This window comes from Bradysia coprophila, unplaced genomic scaffold (genome assembly GCF_014529535.1).
Source record: "Bradysia coprophila strain Holo2 unplaced genomic scaffold, BU_Bcop_v1 contig_232, whole genome shotgun sequence".
Taxonomy (NCBI): Eukaryota; Metazoa; Arthropoda; class Insecta; order Diptera; family Sciaridae; genus Bradysia; species Bradysia coprophila.
Window position 1 is genome coordinate 9121180 of NW_023503493.1, and position 24026 is coordinate 9145205.

Genomic DNA, 24026 nt, shown 5'->3' on the forward strand with positions numbered 1-24026 from the left:
TAATTAAAATCATGTTGGGTTGAGGCTTTTCATTGATCACAGGAATTTAATCAGAGAAAATCTCTTCACATAAACTGAATCAGAAAAAATCTCAGATCTAGAATCTAGACCGACGGGATCATATGAAATGAATCAGGTCGTTGGAGTGCTTTCCTAGGTTCATATCTCAACGTAACAATTTCTTTGGATCTATTCACATAAAACCAATTTTAATGTTTATGAGAACGAGAACATTGGCCATGGAATTTTTCGTTTTTGAAAACATTTAACACCGATTTTATTATTTATGAGAACACTGTCACGGGTGGCACATTATTAATCAATTATTAATATAATAAAATCATAATTTTGCACACTTTTTCACACACAAAACGAAAAATGATCACAATCAACCACAAAAAAAAAAAAATAATTTAGAATTTTCACAACTGTCACTTTTTCGTTGAACCACTTTGTCGCAATATGACGCAACGACAAAACGACTCTGCCACTGTTACCCGCTTCATCGAGGCTGTTTAGAAAATAGTTCCGCGTGTGACCTTTCTAGTGTCCTAAACGAAAATTACGACTAATTCGCCGAAATAATTCAAAAGTCAAATTAATTGACTGAGACAGTGTTGGTGTTGTGAAATTTTGATTTTTATAAATAATTTAGCTGCGATTGTACAATTTAGTGCTCAATTTCTTGAATTTGTGTGCTTAGAAATCCCTGCGTTTCGTGCTAATTCTGTCGGTAAAATGTAAAGAAAACATAGACTGTCGGACTAAATAGCAACGTACTAAATGCAACAGTAGAACTCAACCAACCATTCACTGACGAAGCTAAATCGCAACGTAAATAAACCCGGCGCTGCCCATTTCAGTCTTTCAGTACTTCTTTGTAGGCATTTCAGCTCTGTTATTGTGTTCATTTCAAATCTTTTCAAAAATCCTTTCAATGTTTTTAGTCTAATAGCCTCGCGCTGTGGGTGAGTTCTACTGTTGCATTTAGTCCGTTGCTAAATCGCAACGTAAAAAAAACCGGCTCTGCCTATTTCAGCATCATTAGTTAAAGTTGATTGGCATCGGCTATTCATCAGATCAAACTGAACGTCCCACGAAGTTTGTGAAGAAAACATTTTTTTTCTCTTCGTTCAAGTTGGTTCTGACTATCACTATAGTTGAAGTTGAAGAAAATCATCACATTCTTGCTCAAGTGGACTGGAAATCTCAGAAAATTTGTAGGCAAAAAAGGTAGGTAAAATAGAAATGACGGTGTTATAAATGCTCGTTTTGAGCAGTTACTGTGGCAAAATCAGGAACTATCAATCATAAAATCTACTACTTCATGACAAAAAGTATATTAAATTTATTATTATCCAAATTTATTAGATTTTTATAGATTCTTCTCAACCCGCGCTGATGGAAAATCATAGGGAGCACGAGAGCATTGCTACCGGGAAATTTTTCCCGTTCGGTACAAATTTTTTTATTTTATTCAAAGTCGGAAAGTTTTTGCCTATTTTGCTCCAGGGAAGAAAATCGGTTTTTCCATCAGCGTCCGATCCAATAACATATGAGATAATTTTCCATGAACTTTGTCCTACAGTTTGTTCATTTCATTTTTACACAGTTTTAGATATGTCAGAGTTTTAAATGTACCCAGTCAATTAAGTTCTTCCCAAATTATGAATTTTTGGCGCAAAATTTAAAATTTCTATCGCGAATTCAAATATTGCGCAATTTGGGAAGAACTTAATTGACTGGGTCCATTAAAAACTCTGACATATCGACAATCTTTAGAAACTGTGTAAAAATGAAATAAACAAACTGTAAGAACAATTCTGGAGGATTCAAGCTATTTCAAAACCAATTTTCGTTCATCACCAGACAGGTCAATAAATTCGGCATGTATTGGGGACTCTACTAACATCATATCATTTTTGCAATTAATACAAAATGGTTGTTAATAATATCACAATAATATCACCAAACATACTAACACATTCGAATGTGTAGTTAGCTACCACAAAAGCTGGTTGAAGCAAGTCGAAGTGTTCCTTTACATTCTTTAGCTTTCACTTTGTTTTGTGTGACATTAATAAAATCCAAATTTCAAATCAATTTTATTAAGTCAGTAGAAAACAGTGAAATGAATTTAATTTTAATTTGATAACCTCAGAGACTCAGTGTTGTAATGGGCGCACATGAAACTAACAGGACAGCTGAACTGTCTGCCAAGCCCTGAACCTCTGAACAACTAAGAAAATGTTTTTCTAACATTATTTATAGAAAATGGATTCAAGGTTGTTTGCTCACTGATTCGTTTGAATAGTCTATTCAATTTCCCATCGTTTTAATTAGTTTAATAAGAGCAGATTCCTTTCTTTTATACCACGCGAACAACAATTCAATCCTTTTTACCTATCGTATGAAAAATGTATATAGAATGTGGCTGGTATATTCAAATTACAGACACGGTTGTAGCATTTCTCCGAAGGGAAAATTTTAAAAATAGATTTCTGCGAAAGTTTTCAAGACCATTATTGCTGAGATATAAAATTTCTTAAATTTTGTACAATAAAGCAAGAAAGTTGAACTACAAGACCATGGGATAAAGAAAATTTCTGAGTAAACATCTTAATACGGTCTAGGATACGTGTTCATTGAACGATAAGTATTTTTTTTTGAATAAATATCGGATTTGCTCAGTGTTTAGTTTATTTGCCAAATATTTCTCCCTTAAATCAAGGGCATCTTCAGTGGCTACAACAAACAATATTACTAAAATTAATAACGATTACACAACTAAATACAGTCGTACAATCCTACCTCAACAGAATTGTATTTTCACATCAAAGAATCTGACTAGAATATAGTCTTCGTCAATTCCATTTGGCCGTCTAAAATTACATTAAGAAATAATTAAAAAGATTCAGGCCAAAGAGACGGAGCAAATTAATTCAATTACATTTTTATAACATCGCCCAAAAATAGGATGAAAAAACAAAAATAAAAATATAAACCAAAAGCTCAGAGCTATTTACACTACAACGACTCAGAGTTACAATTGAAATGTCTTATCACAGGTACGACGTTATCAACGAAAAGTTCAATTAACGATTGTGTACGCGCGAACATTCAAAAAACGTTATTGTACGTCGTAGCTAAATAAATTGATTCTTTTTGTGTGTTTACACAATTCGCAGTCTTTTTTATATGAATAGTCTCTAACACTTCCCTTCTGTTCGTCACTTTTTCTTTCTGTAGAATTTTCACATCATCCCACAACGGTTCATGATTGGTTCGAAGAACATGTTGCACTAGCGAACTATACGCTTCATCTTTCTTTTTAATTCCACACTTGTGTTGTTTCAAACGACTCTGAAGCAACTGTAAGGTTTCACCGATGTACTTAACACCACATTCACAAGTCACTTGATATACCAAATTCGATTGTTGCAAAATCGGTGTCTTGTCTTTGATTCTGCTAAAAATCGATTTCTTGACGCAATTATCTGATTTTCCAACCAAAATAATTTCTTTCTTGCAGGCTGACTTTAGTTTCTCGAACAGTCCTTTTGTGTATGGTATCGCAACCATCGGTCTGACTTCAGTAGAAGGTGTCACTGGATTAACTGTTCCAAACTTCGCTTTCGCCTTTCCAATGATATCATCCACTAACTTTTTTGGATACAAATTTCGGTGGAGTGTCGTCTTCAACAGGTCAAAATTTTTATCGTGAAATTCGGGTTCGGATAACGATAATATTTTTCCAGTTAGTAATGACACTGTGTTTCGTTTGTATGTGATCGGCAGATTCGACAAAAAATTGAGATATCTCCCGGACCACGTTCCTTTATGATACCAATCGGTCTTAATTGACATTCCAACTCTAATGCACATTACTTCCAAGAAAGAAATACGGTGATTACTATCTTCTTCTTCTACAGTGAATTGAATATTTCTGTTGTATTTGTTGAAGGCCTGTACGGTCGATTGTATTTTGTCTACTGGAACTGCAGTCAAAATATCGTCAACAAAACGATAGAAGAACGGAAGTTTGTAGCCGAGCTTTCGAATGACTTCATCTTCCAAAATTTCCAGAATGAGATCTGCAAAAACTGGTGAAGCCGGTGAACCCATTGGTGATCCGAAGATTTGTTTGTAAAAAACGTCGTTGAATTGGAAACAACATTCTTCCAAAACAAGTTGGAGTCCAGCAATGAACTCTTGTTTCGGTAACGTCGTGAAGTTCTTTATCTTGAGCCACTTTTTATTTACAGCTGAGATCACTAATTCACTCGGGATGTTAGTGAAAAGGGACACTACGTCGAGCGAGATCAGTCTGTAGTTTTCCGGTAGTCGAACACGTCTCAATTTCTTCACTAACTCGGTCGAATTAAGAATCGTTCGGTTCGTCTTTCCAGTAACGTTTTTTAAAATGTTCGAGTACATTTTTGATCCAGTAGACAAAATACAATCGACCGTACAGGCCTTCAACAAATACAACAGAAATATTCAATTCACTGTAGAAGAAGAAGATAGTAATCACCGTATTTCTTTCTTGGAAGTAATGTGCATTAGAGTTGGAATGTCAATTAAGACCGATTGGTATCATAAAGGAACGTGGTCCGGGAGATATCTCAATTTTTTGTCGAATCTGCCGATCACATACAAACGAAACACAGTGTCATTACTAACTGGAAAAATATTATCGTTATCCGAACCCGAATTTCACGATAAAAATTTTGACCTGTTGAAGACGACACTCCACCGAAATTTGTATCCAAAAAAGTTAGTGGATGATATCATTGGAAAGGCGAAAGCGAAGTTTGGAACAGTTAATCCAGTGACACCTTCTACTGAAGTCAGACCGATGGTTGCGATACCATACACAAAAGGACTGTTCGAGAAACTAAAGTCAGCCTGCAAGAAAGAAATTATTTTGGTTGGAAAATCAGATAATTGCGTCAAGAAATCGATTTTTAGCAGAATCAAAGACAAGACACCGATTTTGCAACAATCGAATTTGGTATATCAAGTGACTTGTGAATGTGGTGTTAAGTACATCGGTGAAACCTTACAGTTGCTTCAGAGTCGTTTGAAACAACACAAGTGTGGAATTAAAAAGAAAGATGAAGCGTATAGTTCGCTAGTGCAACATGTTCTTCGAACCAATCATGAACCGTTGTGGGATGATGTGAAAATTCTACAGAAAGAAAAAGTGACGAACAGAAGGGAAGTGTTAGAGACTATTCATATAAAAAAGACTGCGAATTGTGTAAACACACAAAAAGAATCAATTTATTTAGCTACGACGTACAATAACGTTTTTTGAATGTTCGCGCGTACACAATCGTTAATTGAACTTTTCGTTGATAACGTCGTACCTGTGATAAGACATTTCAATTGTAACTCTGAGTCGTTGTAGTGTAAATAGCTCTGAGCTTTTGGTTTATATTTTTATTTTTGTTTTTTCATCCTATTTTTGGGCGATGTTATAAAAATGTAATTGAATTAATTTGCTCCGTCTCTTTGGCCTGAATCTTTTTAATTATTTCTTAATGTAATTTTAGACGGCCAAATGGAATTGACGAAGACTATATTCTAGTCAGATTCTTTGATGTGAAAATACAATTCTGTTGAGGTAGGATTGTACGACTGTATTTAGTTGTGTAATCGTTATTAATTTTAGTAATATTGTTTGTTGTAGCCACTGAAGATGCCCTTGATTTAAGGGAGAAATATTTGGCAAATAAACTAAACACTGAGCAAATCCGATATTTATTCAAATTTATTTCTACTGCTCATCAATCTACAAAAGATAAGTATTTTTATTCAAAAGTGAATGTTAGATAAGCTTTTACGGTCGAAAACATTTCTAACGCCTAATCTATATTTCATCACGTTTGTTGTACGTTATTTGAGTTCAAGTCTTAAAAAAAAAAAATTGACCTACGAGAGTCCAAGATGTTAGGGGACTGTTTACTACAAATTTTCGCATCACATTGGGGTCAGCTCCAAATTCAGTTAAAATTTGCTATTTTCACCACGGCTGTAAACGTTGTAGATTTCACGCAGAGTCTATAACATAACGTAGGAATACAACTTTTCCAAACAAAAATTGGAATTTTTGTGACGTCGTTCATTTTTAGTATGAAATAATCTGCGTGACCTTTCCAAAGTTTACAGTGATTTGATTTTTAAGGCCTACGCGCACTTACTCTGTATAGTTCTCCGTTTACTTCCCCACCACTGTCCTCTATTAGAATTTTTCTGAATTCTATTAATATTCACTGAGGATCGCCAAACCAATTAACCTAGTTGACTTTTGATCCTTTCGATCATGAAACTGAAGAGGTCAGAGCAAGTTTCTCTTGACTCTGCTGTGAATAATTGGGAACAATTGGCAGAAGACAGATACAAGACGTGAACACTACCGTACAAAGCATAAAATCCTTGGAGGTGAATTTGTGAGAGAAAATAAATGAAATGCTCTCACAAATTCGCCTCTCTAAGGTTTTAATGCGTTGCACGGAAGAACAGGAGTGGTACTTTGGAGCGAAAAAAATTCTCAAGGAAATAAAAAACATTTTAAATATTTTACCTCCGCAAATATATTACTGACTTCACTGTAGTCTAGGCTTCGTTCATAAAATTATCCATTTTCATATCCCCAATTCCCTAAGGTAATCGTGCATTTTGAGTATACTTTTCTAAAAGAAAGTTTTTTTTTTTGACAATTTTAAAAGATTTTTCATTTTGACAAGATTTTTAAGAATTTTCCTTTGATTTTCAAGACTTTTGTTAAAAGTTAAATATTTTTTTTTAAAGGATTTTCATCTCTTTGTCCTAGTATAATCGTGTATACTATCCCCTTCCCCCAGTGTGTGACATACTTTATGAACGAAGCTTTTCATCGAAGGTTCGCAATAAAATAATCTGTAAAAAATAGGTTGCGTTTGAGCTACAAAGGCATTAAAAGAGTGATGGTAAGTTAAGGTGATGGAATTGGATTGAAAATTCTACCTTCGTTTTTCGGTTTGGGAATACTCACATCCGACTTATCAATATTTTAAAACATTTTTCGCATTTTCTTTTTAAATGAACCAATTTCACAGTTGCACGGTTAGAGCGAAAATATTCCGAAAATGAAAATCATTTTTTGATTTAATTTATTTTGATTAGTGTGCGTGATTAATGGACAAGACTTAATCAGAATCAGTACATAAGTTCGTTCCCATGTTCTGGCATTATTGTTGACAATTTTCGTTTTTCTTTCTTCTTCTCAGATCCACGATGTCCTTATCAAATAATTCAAAGAACGTTATGATTAAAATGGCAAATAAAACAACGCAAAAAACCTCAAGAATTCAACTCTCGAAACCGCAAAATATTTTAATCAAACATTTATTCCGTGTACTTTTCTGTCGTTCGTTAAGTGCCTTGATTATAATACACAACAGTTCATCCTCCCCACAATATATAGACTCTCGAAGCGACTCTACAGAAAAAAATATGAGGGAAAAACAGACATTTGAATAATTGGTTTCGTCGTTTTTATTTTCTTCTGTACCTTTCATAATCATCTCCACGGTACAATATACTGTACATACTACACAGGCTTACATACGAATGTGTTCTGTATTTTTCCTTAATAGCATTTACGTCTTAAAGTGTCTTAAATCCGGCATCATCACAAATTCATTTCTTCGAAATGATTATTTCAACCTCCGAAGAACTAACCACGCAAATGTGAAACGAAAATCGTCATAAGTAAAAATTTATTCCCTTTTCGGCTATTATGAGACTGGAGCACATTTATTTCCATTATGAAACGGGACATCCCCGAGCCCGCAATCCACGAACAATATACGGCGTGCCGGTGATTTTATTAATTGGAAAATACTTTTGTAATGAATTAAATAAGGAGAATTTGACTTAATGATTTACGTTGATGTGCTGCTTCAAAACACACCACTAATTATGTGTATTTTACAAGTACGGATAGCGGAAATATATAGCTCTGCGACTCCGCTCGAATCGGCAATCATCGATTGAATGATATGCACTCGCAATTAAGGGTAATTTGGGTTTCGGAGAAGTGGAGACTGTAAATTTGAGCGCTGCTCTGTAATTTCGATTCTAAGAATAACGAGCAGCTATGGAAATTGGCATGTAACCAAAATTTGCAATTTGAATTCCTTATAATAGGGAGAATTATTATTATTTCGTATAGAGAATAATAAGGAGTGATGATCAGCAAAAAAAGTGATTTGTTCACCGAGGGAGAAAAGTTAAAAATTTCATTTCGAAGGTTTTTGACTCGAGTCACCCGAGAAAATGAAATTCCTACCTTTTTGCCCAAGGTCAACACAACGTTTTTCACAACAAAAACTCCGGAAGTTTCAGCTGAGGTAAGAACATGATTATCACTTTTCTCGCCTGTGTTGTGAGATAATAATTTATGCCACCGATTGATAAACATCTTCTTAGGATCTAGATGTGTAGACTGTCACTCGAGGCCGTAGACCAAATGTGCCAAAAAAGCTAACGCAAGTTTTACATTTCGTCACTGAGTTGAGAAAATTTATGTCTGCTGTGTTGTTTGTGCTCGATCTCCTCTACAATCTCATAGCTAAACATATAATCATTTGTGTGTCAGGAAACATATAAGAAGAAATCCGGAAGGTCAAATTTTCGATGTTAGAAGGGACACCACGTGGACCATCGGAACCTGCAGCGTTTTGTAAAGGTTTAGATGTTTCCAAAATTCCCTCAACTTTCCAAGATATCACCATTGGAAACAAAAAGCCGTTCGTGGGAATGTAGTACCAAACACCTTCGGACTCCTAGGCCGAATGCGGGACCACACTTTTCGATAATCTACATTTTCCGCCATTTTGCTAAAATTCGGTACCCCTAATTGAATAGTGGAGAAAGAAAGAACTAACAGATTTCGTATCTAAAACTAAGCGGTACGTTAAAACAACTGAAGTAACAGATTATATGACGACACGCTCATCGCTTAAAAAAAAGAGGTTAAACTGCTTGAATTGAATATGGATATGTGATTTCCGCATTCAAACCATCAAATAGTCGTCTTCTACGCGCAACCATCACATCAATTTATTGAATATCATATGTATGTCATGCATAAAGACATACATTGGTTGGGGAGAAAATTATTACTTTTCCTCTTTCATTCATAAATCAATCAAAGTCTGTGTGGTGGAAAAAAACCACTTCTGAACACCCCAGATTCAGCGGATAATGTGTAGGGGATTTTTTTTCTCTCTTTCTCTCGCTCCTGGCAACATTAAATCAAAAACAGCTTAAAAATATATGTGTCAGTAGTCAGTTGTGTAAATTCCAATTTCCTTTTTAAATCAGCGTCGAAAATACCATTTTTTTTCCTTCAATCAAAGATATTCGAAAAAGCAGTCACGTGGTAACATATAAGTCTTAGCATTAACATAGTCTCTACTGAAAGAATATTCAAATTTTATTTCTTATGATATTAGGCATACCACACCATATAAATACGCAAACATAAAATGAGAAAAATATGAAGATACAAATGCGAAACATGACGATATTTACTATGTTATGCTGGATTTGCCATCCGATTTAAATATCCTTTTCCGGAATAGTAAAGTACACAAAGGAAAATGTGGCGTTTCACTGGAATCGGTTTGGGATCAAATTGTTGTTTGTACCTTTCAAATGCTTTTGGGAACTTTATTTATGTAGGTTATGCACACCGGAAAAAGTTTCTTTTGGCATTTCTATGGAGACCGTTCGTTGTGTACATAAGAAACGTTAATTAAATACACCCGACCATAGGCGTACAGCTAGCATGTATTTACGATGAATAAACACATTGTTCCTGCTTTTTACGTGAGTGAGTGTGAAAAATTATACGGTGGCTCGTCTTCGGCTGATATTTCGTAAATATCGTCCAAATAATGATCATTAACACAGAATCGGCTGTAATATAGTGACTCTCCATGAAAAATTTAGGGCTAGGTCGGGTTAGGTAGACAAAACCAGCCAAACAATGTTAAAGATAAAGGAAAAACAAGGTTGGGAGAGAGGGATCATAGTCTACCAAAAAACGAACGAACTTCTTTGATAAAAGAAGTGCAAAATTTCATATTTGTACAAAACCACGACCTAAGCCTACACTAAGTTTTTCGCAAAACAGAAACACAACCAAAGATACCATGATAGCTGTCAGATCTATTTTGGTTCTCCCATCTAGTGCATAGCTTCTTATGTTATGTGGAATTAGTGCGTTAGCTGCCCAGACTGAGACTTTTTGCTGCTTCATTTCCCATAATTCTAGAACCGGGAATTTCAGAACAACGTCCGAATTACGATAGTTTTTAACTCGACACCGCGGTCTGCTCCTATGAACTATCTCAAAAGAATGGATGCCAGCAGCATCCTGGTGACATGTTTAAAATTAAAATCTTAGCCAAATCAGTTTTTACCTGCTTTGTTCAAATGTTTACCTACGAGCTTCACGAAGGCAGTCTGGTGTCAACGCCAAGTGATATTCGGTGTAAACTGTTGACACCTAGTCGCTTCTGGATTTTGTGAAAAATATGCCCGAAAGTAGACTGAGTTATATAGGAAAGATGTCACGGTTTCTCTGCACTAGATCTGGCGAATTTCACAATCGCTCACATTCCAGCAACGCACTCCAAGAACGTTCTTGAAGTGCGCTCATTTTTTCGCACATTTTTATGCTTTCATGAGAAAATTCACGAAAGTTAGAGAAAGTCGAGGGGAAAACAACACGAGCGAATGGAGGGAGAGTGTTGGACGAATAATGAGCGAATAAAGGCGAATAATGGGGAAATAATAGACGAATAATGGACGAATGGCCGAACGGTGGGACAAGATTTTCCATTGTTGTTTTCCCCTCGGAGAAAGTGGTTAATTACAACAGGCTTTGTCACATTCACATGAAATAGTCATGTTTTGCGTGTTACATTTTTTCACGAACTTAAAAATCCCGAAAATTCGAGAAAATCAATGAAAATAATAGAACGATTTCTATATCTGACACATTCATCTGATTTAGTACTTCAAAGTCTAAATTGCCTCTAGAATTAACTTTAGTATTTAGTCTGTGACAGAATTTACTAAATTCGTTTGCCTCTCATTGCCAGTAAGTAAGTAGCGTAAAAAAGAGATTGAAAAGTAAATTTAAAAATTATTTATTTAAATCCTATGTATCCAAAATTAACTGTTACTCCCAACTTTTTTCAGTGCACGTATGCTATTTGTTCGGATTACACGTTTACGCGAACGATTTTTTTTTTCTAGCGAATGCATAATCCCAAATTTTGTGTATGTACGGGGGAAATTACCATAATTATAGCATCCACTCAATAATTTCAATTAAAAAATTACAAAGAAAAAACCTTAAACCCCTTAATTTCCCATGAGATTGATGTTGAAACAAGCTGTTGCGGAAAATATGTATGTTACGAGAGAAAATCATTAAAAAACAAACAGCGATCGCCAAATTATAAATTAATTCATTTTTCCTCCATCTCTCGGATACATGATTCGGTTTCTTTATTTTGTGAATTTTATATCAATTTCATTACGTTATCTGAAATCGATTTGGGATCAAAATGTATATATCCCCCCTCAGCCGAGTGTAACCAGGGGGATTATTGAGTATACCGAAAGAGAGATTTTTTCCGTTGCCCGTATATCAAATGAATAATGAAAAGAATATTGAAAGGTAATCTAAAAAAAATCATTTGTTCAAGTTATGCAAACATTTTTTTTTGCGTTTCTGTTCCCTGAAACAAAACAGAAAAAAACCTGAAATTGGAAATAATTTGCTGTGATACGCACGTCACGCAATATAATGTCTAAATGATTGCTTCAGAACGACTATCCCGATGAAATTGACAACAGAATTTATATCAACAACAGAGGGCCGGGGGTGAGCAGAAAAAAAAATCCCGATTTTGTTGTTGTGTTATAATTGGCCATTTTCAAACACTAATCTCTATGGTAATTCAGTTTCCGTAAAGATACACACAACAACAACAACAAAAAAAACCAACAAAAAGGGTTACGCTCTACGTTCTTTGGCTAATCATATTTTATGCATAACAACGACATTGGGGCCAGTGTAATCAATCATACAAAATGTTTGTTCAAATCTGTTTAGCATAAGATAATGGATTAAGTTAACAATTCCTACACGACTGTTAAAGGATATTGTAAATGCTCGATTGGTGGGTTATACATTTATTGCAAACAAATTAACTCTTTCGTCGTTGAAAATTGGAGTATACGAAATTTATTGCGTTTGTGATACACGAGTTCTTTGGACAACGTTTATATCATCGATTTACTTGGAAATGTGCGGGCAGCAGGGTTTCGTGACTAAATTTCGTTGAAATATTTACAGTTAGTCTTTCACAGACGATAAGTAAATCAACAGATTTTCTATCAAATCTATTACTTCAACGACTTGATTTAAGTATATTTTCATTAGATTTATTTCGATTCTTTTACTTTACTCGTTCTGAACGTACGTTTTGCTATATGAGACTGCATTAGTTGGAGCTAAGGTTGACGTTTTCGTTTTATTGGTGTGTGTGTTATAATTTTTCAATGAATTTTGAGTCATAATTCCTCTAGGTAGTCTACCTCTATGGTCGGAGCTTGTTGTTTATTCTTGATTGTGTTATCGGAAACAGATGATAACAGTTCGTTTGTTTGTTTGTTTGTTTAAGGACTTTAATCGAACTCGAAGCCAATGATGATTAGCTTTGGAAATCGTTTTAAATTTAAGCAAACATAAAAATGAATAGCTTACGCTTTCAGACGATTATCATTCGTTTTTATCACTTCAGAAGGAAACGGCAAGTCTGTACCACAGTAAAAACTGTAAATCTGTTACTTCGATTGTTCAAACTATTTGTTTCAATTCGCTAAAAAATCTTGTACTTCATTCATCTTAACATATATATTGTTAAAGAAGCAAACAGCTCATTGTGTTTCGGTCATTGTCGCTCACTGATATGCAGCGGATTATTGAAAAAAAAAACGCAAAATGCAATAAACCTTGATTAGCTTCAATTAAACGTTTAACAATAATCATTGTCGGCTGTATTTTTACATTACAAATAAATTTTCACCTTCACGTTTTCACCCATTAAGCATCGAATTAATCCCAGATGCGTGTCTAATGAATGAACACTATTCCAACTCCATTTTACAACAATCCGCTTGTTATCGTTTATAATTGACTAAGTATCGACTCGTGATGGTGCAAAAAAAATTATTTTCATTTTTCATTTACATTTTCAAATAAACTTTTTTTTTGTAAAAAAAAAAAGTAATTCTCAACTCAAATCGCAGATTTCAATTAAATTCTCTACGGTTTGCGACAGTTTGCATACAATTTATTCATTCGTGCAGTTGCGGTTTTATATCTCGTTTAAGTCTCTTTTAAGCTTAATTAATGTAGATCGTCGACATATTTCATTCATAGAATCAAAGTGGAAAATATATAACTGAAACGTCGTGCAGTGCAAATCCTACTTATTTTGAGATGAAAGACTGTTTAGTAGGGTTGGCATTCGTTTGGATTTTTCCTCTACCACATAGGGAGCATGACCTTTCGCAACTATAATTTTGTACATTGAGCTGTAGTCATCAATGAGAATTATAACCGATAATGAACCAAAAGTATTTTGACGATCTACGTCAAAAGTTAATGGCGCTTGAAAGGACTTCTATTGCATAATAGGTAGATTGAAGTGATATTTTGGTTTGATTGACGCTTCGCAACAAAGCATTCGACAAGTAGAGGAAAAAATATTCTTAAGCACGACAGAGTAAAACCAGGCAGGAGCATTTTATTTGACTAAGGACCTGCATTACCTATCTCGCTATCTAAAACTGCTATAATCCAAATTTTAAAATTGGAAAATGACAACCCTACTACCATTAGCTATTAATAGTAACTGTCGAGATGAGCCAGTAAAGCGTTTCAAGAGATTAAAAATTTGTATCCCGACGCAATACGACTTGTGTTTTTAACACACAACTGAGTGTCTGGAAAATTATTGAATTACCTTGGCCTTGGGGACATTGAAAACTAGGGACAACTTTTCCATATTTTATAAAATTTTCCCGTTCTATTAAATTTTCTATTCTATTTGCAACAGATTAAGGTTAACTTGCAACTCGCTTAGTTATTGTTATTATGTTGGTGGAAGCAAAGGTTTTCATGGGTTATGATGTAGACCATGTGTGCAAACCTGTAAAAATCAAAACCCACTGATGATTGGTGCCGACTCGCTTGACGAACGAGAACAGATTCTTTGCAAATGATAGAAATCAGAGAAACCAAGAAAATCAGCTGAGATACGAAAGTGGAATTTTTTGCGTGTGCAAAACAGTAGCTACATTTTGATATCGTGTACGGCATTAACCAGAATCAACAGATGAAACGGTTGTTTGCAAAATGGTAAACGAAACGGCAAACGGTCATTTCAAATTTATCACCTAGTTAAACTACCTCCCACATGAAACTACCCATTTTCCAACGAGAAAATTAGAACCAATAAAGTTGTTCTTCTCAATAGACAATAGATTTCGCCTCCACATATAATGTTCTGTCGGAACAATTTTTCGTACAGAAATAATGATGTTTCGTATATCTATTCCAAGACAGGACATAGGGTGATGTATACATTCGGAAGGTTTCTATCTGAGGAGAATTTTCACAAAATGATTTTCCACACATAAGCGCTGATTTACATGTATGTAGCATGAAAGTTTCATTTCAATATGTAAAGCGACCGTGGGCTTGCTGGTAGCTTTCGATCTTTTACTATACAAAAGTAACCAAGGTCCACATTATACAGAAAAAATTGCTTCAAAATTTGCAAATCTTATCGTCGCGTCGTTATCGATTTTCAATTTCAACGTAATAATAGTTTGTGTGTGTAGAAGGCTGTTTAAAATTGATTCGATGTAATCGTTTCATAAAAATAGTCTGCCTTAACAACCCACCCAGAAGAGTTTGGGGTTACATCATTACTCTGATGACATGGTAATACAATATCGTTTCAAATTGTAAAACGATATACTCCTTAGATAAAAATGGAAATAGTTTTTGTTCGCATTTTTACTTTGAGAACGTTCCCGTATTACAGTTTCGTATGAATGACTGCTCTTCTCAAATGTACAATTGCAAAACATTGCTTCATACTATCGTCGAGCTAACGATGGCATGAGTTTACCTGGAACGAGCCTTTGTATCATTTATTTTGTAGTTTGTGATATTATGACATCAATGACTGTACATAACTTTGTGACGATCCCTTCGGTTCGTTTGTCACAAGATTTGATTTCTTCCACTTGAAATGATGTGGAAAATGTTGTCAATTTTATAATCTATTTACTTTAGAGAAAAGATAGCCGGTGGCGCTGTGAATTTCGGTTTCATTAGCTGGCTGTAACGGTTAATCCAAAATTTCAATCAGACATCGAAGCATCTTGATGTGTTCGATTTGTTTTCTGATACCGTTGAGACCGTCATTTTCCTTGCTAGGACTTTATATGAAGCTTGTAATAGTATAGATTACGTTGGATGCTGTGAAAGTAAGGCATTACTTGAGTTTACAGTTCTGTGATAAGAGCACACTCACAGCTACACTTGTCGAAGGGAATGGGTTTCGCTCAGTGGTATTGTACTAGCCTTCCACCAACAAATCTCAGGTTCAATCCCGGTGTGAGGACAACCCAACCTTCATAAACTTGGGTAGTAGGAGGCATTTGATGTCCACAACGAACCAGTACCATATAGAAGAATGACATAAATGACGCAACCTATTCACTATGAATTCTGTGTACAAATATCTGAGTCTAACTTAAGGCGAAGATATAATTTGCACCAGAAGAAATCCCAAAGGCTTGCTAAAACCTAGTGTGAAAATTTACGTCAAGCATGTGGTCCAACAAACAAATTATTGATACTCACACAAATTTCCTGCTTAGGTATCTATAAGTTGTGACATACTGTATACGTGGGCTTATTCATAATGTGTATGGTATCGGGAGCTAGAAGATGTATCGATGTGTATGTGCTAGTGCTATTGAATAGGGTTATTCAAGTACACGGCATACATGGAGTCAATAGATACGAATTTGCCTTAGTTGGGGACTGTGGACAGCATATAAACACATTTGGTATACCAATACAGCTACTCCGTGATCTGAATGGAAAGCATGCGGTAGTGTAGATGTGGGAGTCTAACCAAGATCCTCGATTAGGTGTAAGAATGACATACGAGCAATGGCTGAGGAAAAGCACAATCAGTGCTCAGTTGTGATTAAAGTTACTACATCACAGTCAAAAACCCAAAAATCGTCGAAAAATCATTACCAAAGCAAGATGCTCAAAAACGCACGAGTTGTTTCCGAGTTCATGAGTCACTTAGCATTCTTAGTATAATTAGCATTCTGGTTTATTTTGTACCCATGCGAAAGTCAAAGGAATTCAAATAAAATGAACCGAAAATATTCTTAATGTAATGGATGATTTTTACACAGGACAAACTGATGTAATGGTCAGCTTTCGCATGGGGCATGCAATAAAGAATACTTTCTTTAGACCAATTGTCAGTATATTAAAATTGTGAAGCAAAATTTCGATTTATTTCAAGTTTCTCACGCCAACCGTTTTCAATTATTTTATTCAAACGCTGTATCGCATACGTAACGATAATGTAACATGTACTCACACTCTTTTATAATTCTACGTTTCGAATCATAGAAGTTCTTAATAATATATTTTAAAGCAAATCGACAACATCAAAACAATTATTTTCAAGTATAGCTCAAATTTTCCCTTACAATATCGTTGAATACAATTTAATGATGAGTGCGTTACTATAGACAACCAAACGAAGCTATTAAGAAGGTGGTTACAGAAACATGAGTGAGCAGATCATTAATATGAAATCTGCACATTTGTAGTATTTTATGTTTTGTCGTTAAATAGTACCGAGGATATATGAGTTCCTGGAAGGACTCGTTAACGTCTATACAACGCAACGTAATAAAGTGATATCGAAAGTATAAAAGGTGTTTTTCGCAACCAAATTATTCATGTGTTCCAGAGCTGAACAATTGCTATGTTGGTGTGCTGATAAACAATTGATTGGCATACAGAAGCATTTTGTCATCTTTTGGTAATGATAAATCGAATTACTTATTGGTTCAACTCTACTCTACACACAACGACGATTTTAAAGAAAATCGATATTCGCGCACGGAAAACTAAACGGAACTCAAAATACGTTTTTACGTTCGTTATGAAGTTTATGAATCAACAATTTTGCTTCTTCCACAGCGTTTTTATACGAAAATATTTGAAATGTGCAAGGATTTGTATGGGGGAATAGGCAGTGACATCTGGTGAACGTGAAAATCACCCAATACGAAGTGATACAAGTTTAATGTTTGGAATTCATAGAAAACCTCCGTTGGCCTGTAGAGGTCAACTATTCAACTATTCAACACTATTCAGTACTTCATTCTTTACGCTCCATTTTCTGGAGAAATACTGTGTACCGTCACTGCATGAAACGTCATAGCAGTGAAGTTGGCTCACAAAAAAAAATCGAACGGATAGAATAGGATATGGATCTTGTTGATGTTTTCACCACTATTCAGCAAATTTTCCTTAGCTAAATATGGCGCTGTTGTATTTTTCAGGGAAAAACTTCACTAAATCACCGTATTCAGCTACGAGAGCAAAGATGGTGTTTTTGTAGTTTTGAGGGTGCCATGCCCTATGACATTAGTAACTTTATGACAAATCGTCCTATACTAGAAATGTAATAAAATTACACAAAAATCTGTTTGTGCCTTTAGCACGGTTGGTTTGAAACGAGATTAAATAGGGACCGCCGACCACCAATATTTTTTTTTCGTATTATTAATCAGTGATCTCACAGAAAAAAAATCAGACCGAACGGCTGAGCCGTTTCTGAGAACCAGAGGCTGTGTCGTCCACGGCCGGTAGAGTAGCGGTTAATTCTGACTTATATTGGGATCGGTAGCGGGACTAATTCTAAGACTTTTTATAAAAAAATTCACCTTGGGTCATCTGGTTGGGCAGCTGTAGCCCCTAGTAGTCGAAAAATCACGATGTTCAATGAGCGATATCTTCGAAAGGAAGCAACCGTGGAAGTTTCGGATGGTTGATATGGAATAATTACATACTTCGAGGCGTGGTTCGGAAGTCACGTAAAGCCGGTGGTCCAGACTGAACTTGTAATTGGCTGTAAAAGGCTGTTAGAACGGTCTCAAAACCAACAAATAAATAGAGGGTTTCAAGCCCTATCCACCAATAGTAACTAATTTTTTAGATGTTGTCTTTAATGGCCAATTTTCGACGAACTTTGAGCACTGCTGGAACGCTTCCAACGTATTTTTTTTAAACAAAATATGTACAGTTGCTTTGCCCTACGCTTAAGCTTTGTAACGATTCCAAACATTTAATCTCGTTTCAAACCAACCGTGTTCAGTTTACAAACAGAATTTCCCATGAAAAAGTAGAAAGTTATTTTCCTATGCATGCATATGTTTAGCGAATCATTGATGAAATGAAAATAAACTTTCATATCGCTTCATCATCAAGTATACAGATGTATGGTGAAGGTTAGCGAGCGTGAACCACAAAGCTTCACGATAAAGATTTCGTGATAACGACAAGATGCTTTTCCTTTCGTTGTTTTCTAAGTACATACAGGATAAATTTTGCATCCAATTTAAAGACTACTCCGTCTGAGTATACAAGTAAAATAATTGTGCAAGAACAAAAGAAATACGAAACTTTCATATGCTGAAATTGGTGGCATGTGAGGTGCTTTTGTTCCAACATAGAGACATCAAAATGTTTGTTGAGAATACAATTTAACAGCAATTTCGCCAAGTTGAACAATTTTAGAATGTCAAATTTCGTATGGAGAACGAACCAAATATCTAACCCAGTTTTAACATTTGTCGAGTTTTTCTAGCTCTGTTGCTCGTTGGGATGGGGTGATACCTGGAGTATCACCGTTGCTGTTAGCAACACTATCCAATCACGACTTTTCGATACATATTTATATAATGCTCGAACTAGAAGGTAACGAAGTGAAAATCATTCAACATCCGTATGAAACCTGAAATCTGTACATAAATGTCAATACGCAGCAATAATAAAATTTCAATGACCTGAATCATGTTGCTAATTAAGATGAACTAGGTTAAGGTCAACAGAGCCTGTTAGTAGAGTAAATCAATGTGAAATGAGGAAGTATTTTGCTGTTCGTTTATTGGTTTGGAAGATCTATATTTTTAAGGCTTTGGTATTTACATTCCTCATTTCTTCCATTCTCATTTCCAAAATTGGATTTGTTTACAAATAAAATTCAACGTATTACACTATACGCGACAGGCTGAATGGGATAACTACAATGGTTTCTGCGAATAATTGTATTTCTCTAAGTAGACGATGAATGTGACGTTCCACTTAAAAGACAGGAAATTGTTAAAAGGAATACAAAACATGGATTTAATTTTCGAGTGTGATGTAATGTAGTGGGTGCGGCTTCACGCCGTATGTTATCTCTTTCCTGCAACGCTATAGTTTATCAGTTAAATGAAAAATTTCGCTATCATTGTCGTAATTAAATAGGACGAGTAAAGCCGGCCGAATTTCATTACAGATATGACATGAAGTATTTAGAATTGGATGTGGAACTATGTAGGAGATATTCTCATCGCCCAAAACCACTTACAGTGGAGGTGTGACGCAAGTCCTGTTATCCACTTACAAAAGAACTGATATCGGTGTAGGTGACGCTTACAGGTTCGACACGCAAAAAGGTATGCGTCACAAATGGCAGCTGATGAGGAAAGTACGCGAAAGTTTTATCAACAAAAATTTACCAGAAAAATTTTAGGAAGAAAATTATAATAAAAAAGTTTGCGTCAAAAAGTGGCAGATGATTCGGCTTTCTTCTGTTTGAATTCCATTTTTTAAAGGAATACATTTCACAATTTTTAAAATTTTCATTCCTCAACATCTGCCACTTGTGACGCAAACTTTTTTATTATAATTTTCTTCCTAAAATTTTTCTGGTAAATTTTTGTTGATAAAACTTTCGCGTACTTTCCTCATCAGCTGCCATTTGTGACGCATACCTTTTTGCGTGTCGAACCTGTAAGCGTCACCTACACCGATATCAGTTCTTTTGTAAGTGGATAACAGGACTTGCGTCACACCTCCACTGTAAGTGGCTTTGGGCGATATCAGCTCTTTTGTAAGTTGTGCTTTTTTAGAATTTGGTCGCAGATAATAGACAATCATATTGTGCAGTTTGAACGAAAATATCATAGATCCCAAATACGCGACTTTTTAGGAAAACCATGAAACACGTATCGACTAGAATCTAAAACTCTATAACTTTGTCTTTTACACGAGGTTTCTATCTGCCGTATTTTCCGAGTTATGGATGACATAGCTCGCACTTAAAACGCTCATAGATCCCAAATACGCGACTTTTTAGGAAAACCATGAAACACGTATCGACTAGAATCTAAAACTCTATAACTTTGTCTTTTACACGAGGTTTCTATCTGCCGTATTTTCCGAGTTATGGATGACATAGCTCGCACTTAAAACGCTCATAGATCCCAAATACGCGACTTTTTAGGAAAACCATGAAACACGTATCGACTAGAATCTAAAACTCTATAACTTTGTCTTTTACACGAGGTTTCTATCTGCAGTATTTTCCGAGTTATGGCTGACATAGCTCGCACTTAAAACGCTCATAGCTCCCAAATAGACGACTTTTTAGGAAAATCATGAAACACGTATCGACTAGAATCTAAAACTCTATAACTTTGTCTTTTACACGAGGTTTCTATCTGCAGTATTTTCCGAGTTATGGCTGACATAGCACACACTTAAGACGCTCATAGCTTCCAAATAGACGACTTTTTTGGAAAACCATGAAACACGTGTCGACTGAAATCTGAAACTCTATAAATTTGTCTTTTAAACGAACTTTCTATCTGCCATATTTTCTGAGTTATAGGCCCCATAGCTCAATACCTTAAAACGCTCATAGCTCCGAAATTATAAGCTTTTATAAAAATTCCTTCAAATTAGTTTCTTAGAATTACGTCCTTAACATACCCTGAAAATTTCAGCCAAATCCACCGGTAAATTAAAAAGTTTCGCCGTAACAAAGTAACAAAGTAACAAAGTAACAAAGTAACAAAGGTTGGTAAAATTCATCAATTTCAAAATGCATGAAAATCCATTTCTTCATACAAATTTCTACAAATTTCCAAGTTTTGAAATTTAATATCTTGGCCAAATCTTAACCTTATGAGGCGTGTGATAGCTCGTTGAACTCGTATGGACGCACAGATTATGAATAAAATACTTTGGGGGTAGTAGGAGCAAAGGGGGAAAAGTCAAAAAGTTCGTGTATATATGTTCCTCAGTCCTGCGGAAAAAATTTTTTGTCAAATTTTTCAGTGTGAACGGACTTGCGTCACGGCCCTTCACTAACGTAGGGCCATGATAATTAATTAAGATGAAATATTCAGAGACTTTTTAAAAATACATGCCGAAGCCGTTACCTTCTGTTGATTAAATATTCGCCATAGAACCTATTGAATAAATTGAAACAGACGCCATCTCTCCTTTTCAATGCATAAAAAATGCATAGAAACGTGGGCCATATATGTTTCAAGACAGGCACAATATTCTCTCTCCACTACCTCTCACCAATATATCCTCTCACCTTGGACATTACCTTTCCACCATATACACCTTGGTTTTAACATTGAATTAGCTAGAGTTTTTTGCAAGATAGATAATAGTGGGGAGGTAATTTCATTCAGATGGGCCACTCGCAGAAAAAACATCTTCCGCTACAAATATCAGCTTGTGGGTCGATATAATTCTAAAACGTTTGTGAGATCTCGATGAAAAATTTTGTGGTTGTTTGAAGAGGAGTATCAAAATCAGTGATTCCAAGAAAAGTGCTTATAAAGTTAAACTAGGAAATTATATGAAATAGAGAATCTTTATCAGTCAGTGGGAAAGTACAACACAGCTTTCCGAGAAGCAACCAGAAACCATTTAAAAGATTTTATCACTGAATAAGAGCTGGAACTTCCTTACACAATTCCTTCAGATGCAATTATGATTCATTTAAAATAAGCTTTTCTGAGAAATTGCATTTTCTAGATGTGGGTTAAGGTTCAAATGTAAAGGCGTATTGTATACGAGTTTTGTTGAAACCAGATGCAAGCTGTTACTTGTTTAGTTTCGGTTTTATTTAGTTAGAGCTTTGGGAGTCGTACATAAATCACGAATTTTTGACTAACCTTCCCCCAGCATCCTGCAGCAGACTTTGATGTTTTAAGGTTCTGTAAATTGTACATTTATTTACAGCTTGATATCTCATAACTTTGCAGAGTTTATCTCTTAGTTGAAGATCTTCTGAACAATACTTTCCTTACACGAGAACCAATTTCTTTGCACTATTATTTCTTATAAAACTTAATCATTTATACCCAAGTCTATGCTTACATGAAGCCAACTAAGCTGTTTTAAAAGTGGTTGCCTTAGACAAATTTATTTTTCAAAACGCAGGCGAGAAAATAAACATTCTGTCCCCCTGCTGACACTTCAGGAGCCTTACTTACGAAAAGCGTGTTGAGAAGAATAAGTTGGAAACTCAGGTGACTTGTCGTCTTTGCTACATTCTGGTCATTAAACAACACCCTCGAAATTTCCAACTTTCCGAACCTAGGTGAAGAAATAACTATATTATATACGGTGTGATTAACATTATTTTTCTCACTCGAAAGGCCATTAGAAAGTGACATTTTGTTGACGCTTCGTCTGACGACAGTTCTGGGTAGAAAATATATATTTTGTTCCCTCTTGTTTTTGATAGGTTTTTTTTCGTGAAGAAAAACAGTTAATTACACCTCGCACATATGATAAACGTGGTGTTCATCGAGTGAAGGAAATAGGAAATTCCAACTTCGAGCGATTGGCGAATCTCGCTACGCTCTCTCTGTAAAACTTCGCCTTGTTGAAATTTCACATTTTCTTCCCTTGACGATCAAGTGATCAAATAATTTTAATGAAATCATTTCCACTAAAATCGTTTTTTTTTTTAATTATTAATTGGATGTGATTAGGCTTGAAAAATGAGTGGAAAGCTTTTTCCTTGGCGATTTTCTTTCTCTAAAATCTTAAGACTTCAAATATTTGGGCCTTCATGATGTTAAAGGACCACTCGGATATTTCTTTAGCCTCACACTCCTAATTCGGTATATACAACGAATCTAGCCCAAATCATCAGGTCTTTAAATACCTGGAATGTGTAGGCAACAAGAAGCGGCACGTTTTGCAATTTATACGATTTTTATTATTAAATTATTGGAAATATACCGCCTGGGTAAAGATAAAATGGTCTAGACATCTGATTTCGAACTTTTGAGCTAATTTATTTCAATACTGCCTCTTCGGCATCGATTTTTTTTTTGTTATTCAAAGAGATCAATGATAGGCATTACATTATCTATGCAACAATAACAATCGTTTTGTGCAAATGTCGAATCTCTTTACCATTGTCGTAATGATTTTCCGTGTAAAATCCCACATTTCGTTTGATAATGAACATGTCTCTATACACCAGTATGGAGTACAGGGGTTGTTTATTTTCGATAAGATAAAGGGGAGTCGATAGTGAGTTCCAGTGTTCAACGTTCGTTTATTTGTTAGCCAAATAACTATTGGTTCGAGAGGGGTTCTTCAGAGGTTCCACTCAAACCACAAAGCAATGTTAAAGGTTTATTCATTTTCGATCCTCTTACTCTGACTCTATTGTTTCGAGACTAATTCCTTTTCACAACAACTTCCTGGAAAATTTTTTTACAAACAAGAAAAGAGAATTCGCTTT

General features: G+C 35.2%; 1 long non-coding RNA gene across 1 annotated transcript; it reads left to right on the forward strand.

Moving 5' to 3' along the window:
• The first annotated feature begins 410 nt into the window (after positions 1–410).
• Positions 411–24026, forward strand: LOC119076445. The gene is made up of 4 exons (XR_005087624.1): positions 411–532; positions 6168–6173; positions 9344–9347; positions 24015–24026. It is a non-coding gene; the product is annotated as an uncharacterized LOC119076445 (long non-coding RNA).